The sequence below is a fragment of the Lygodium microphyllum genome, chromosome 3 (assembly GCF_053477565.2).
Source record: "Lygodium microphyllum isolate KBCC chromosome 3, Lygodium_microphyllum_v1.1.10, whole genome shotgun sequence".
Lineage (NCBI taxonomy): Eukaryota > Viridiplantae > Streptophyta > Polypodiopsida > Schizaeales > Lygodiaceae > Lygodium > Lygodium microphyllum.
Window position 1 is genome coordinate 119,322,739 of NC_141137.1, and position 2,643 is coordinate 119,325,381.

Sequence of the window (2,643 nt, forward strand, 5' to 3'; positions counted from 1 at the left end):
CTTCCTGCATGGCAATGGTACCATAGTATTGAAAATACATATGATAGTGCCAACACAATAGTTGAGCGTGTACATAAAGATACCTTTGATACGGTCAACAACTAAACTGAGGGTGATATTGTAAACAAAAGATAGTGACAAAATGTACACCATAACATAGCTCACCTCGTGGAGCATACAAAGACCTATCGTCCGTTTGAAATCAAGGAATACCTTAAGGTCCTGCATGTATAAGATTAGAACTATCAGCATTGAGGTGAGGTCTGAGGGCATCCATCCACTTAGAATCTCCATACTTTAGAGCCAGAACATAGGACCTTTTGGATCGACTTAACCAGTGTATGCAATAATTACCGAAGCTTCCCAAAACCCTACTACAAGCACTTCAGGAGGTGAAAATCTGAAGGACTACTTATCCAACTTAGTTGCAAGTATCAAGAAAGAGCTTTTGGATGTGATTATAGAGTAGCTACAGACGCTGAAGGTGAATACCGCCAATATATCCACTCCTGCAGGAGCTGGAAGAGATGTGATGCGCTCTAATACATGGTGCGGAAAGTGTCATCAAGTGGGACATTTAGCCACTGAATGTACCCAAAAATCAACCATTCCTGGGGCCTTCTATTCCTAATGTTTGCGAAAGAACCATACAAAGGATATTTGCTCTCTAAAAGAGATGCATGAACAAAGATAGAAGGATGAAAATGAAAGATTCAACTTGCTAGAATCCAAAATGACAACACAGGATATTGGACCAAAGCCTAGGGAGTTTGGTCCTAATTTTGGTCCAAGGAGGTTTCCCTCTCAAAGTTACAGAGGACGACAGTTTGGCGGTGGTCAGAGATCAGAGGTAGAATGTTATAGGTGTGGAGAAAAGGGTCATATCTCCTCGAATTATCAAAACCCTAGACAATCTATGGATTAGAAGCCCTTATGTAGCCAATGCAAAGGTGAAGGCCACACTGCAAAGGACTGTCTAAGTCCAGCCCCTGTAAAGGCCAATGGCACTAATAGCCAACAGAATGCACAAGAGCTTGCCTCCAATTTGGTAGAGTTGGAAGTTGCCACTGTTACGCGTACCAAGAAGAAGGAACCAGTTGTTCAAAATGAAAATAACTCTCTTGCCAAGATTGTGAATTTCAACCTGCCAATAGCGGGATAGAGCAGTACAGAACAGAACAATGCAGTATAGAGCACTGTAGTGCCATAGAGAGTTACAGATAGAGTCCCAAAAACAGGACTAGAGGTCCAGGAGATAGATGAGATAGAAGCACCTCGAGAAACAGAAGAAGTGTCGATGCTGCAATTATTAGAAGAAAAAGAAAAGACAAAAATGGGTGTAGCCCCATTCCCCAGCCGGCTAGAGAAGCCTGTGGATCCTATCAAAGATTATGACTTGGTAAAAGACCTAGACACTTTTAAACCAAACCTAACATTCTGACAATACGAAGTAGGTTATGAGAGTGCAGATGAAGAATTTCCTCTAATAGCATATGATCTTGTTGATGTCCCTACAGAGATCTCAGAAGCCGAAGATCTCAGGGTGTTGGATGGAATGACCATGGTTCCATTTGGATTGATCAATGGACCACAAAGTATGCAGAATATGTATAAGCAATGGATTAAAAGCATAAAAATTAAGTTCACCAGTGGCTCCTATCGCCCTGACTATTCAGTCCAGCGAAAAGATGATGATGATGCCCCCTGCCAACAGAAGCTAAAGCCATCAAAGCCTCGGCCCATAGAAGGTTCGTACTATGTGACATTCTTGGATGCATCCTCTAAAGATGAATCCTTAAGTCCAAAAGAAATTACCACTCATATAGAAGCAAACAAAGCTCTGATACCCTTTCAGCAACCTCAACAGATGAATGAGTCATCTATTCAGAAGAAGGACACTGGTTCTAGTGGAACATCAGACGAGGGCACTACTCCCTTGAAAGAGTCAGACCTCTACCCAGAAGCAATCCGTGGGACATTTATCTGCGAAGTGAAAGGTGAAAGACAAGTGACATTCTTGGATACTGACGGTACTGAACGTCACCTAAAAGTGGGTCTCAATCTTCCAAAAGAAGAACTAGTGGTCCTGCAAGATCTACTAAAGGAGAACTTAGATGTGTTTGCTTGGTCATATAAAGACCTAAAGGGGATTGATCCCACAATATGCCAACATCACATTGACCTAGAGCTGGATGCCAAACCTGTAAGGCAAAGACAAAGGCAGGTGAATCCTAATTACTCTGCTCTGGTGAAGGCCGAATTATTGAAACTTCTTGAAGCAGAGTTCATTTATCCCGTGGCTAACAGTGAATGGGTTTCGCCCATTGTGGTTGTACCCAAGAAGAATGGGAAACTTCGAATATGTGTGGACTTTCGAAAGCTCAATTCGAAGACAAAGAATGATAATTTCCCTATCCCTTTTACATACCAACTATTGGACACAGTGGCAGGCCATGAGCTGTATTCCCTCTTGGATGGATTTAGTGGATATAACCAAGTCCAAATCGCAGAAGAGGACCAATCTAAAACAACCTTCATCACAGAATGGGGGACCTATGCCTATAGAGTGATGTCATTTGGGCTTTGTAATGCTCCTGCCACCTTCCAACGAGTAATGATGGCTGCCTTCCAGAATCATTTGCA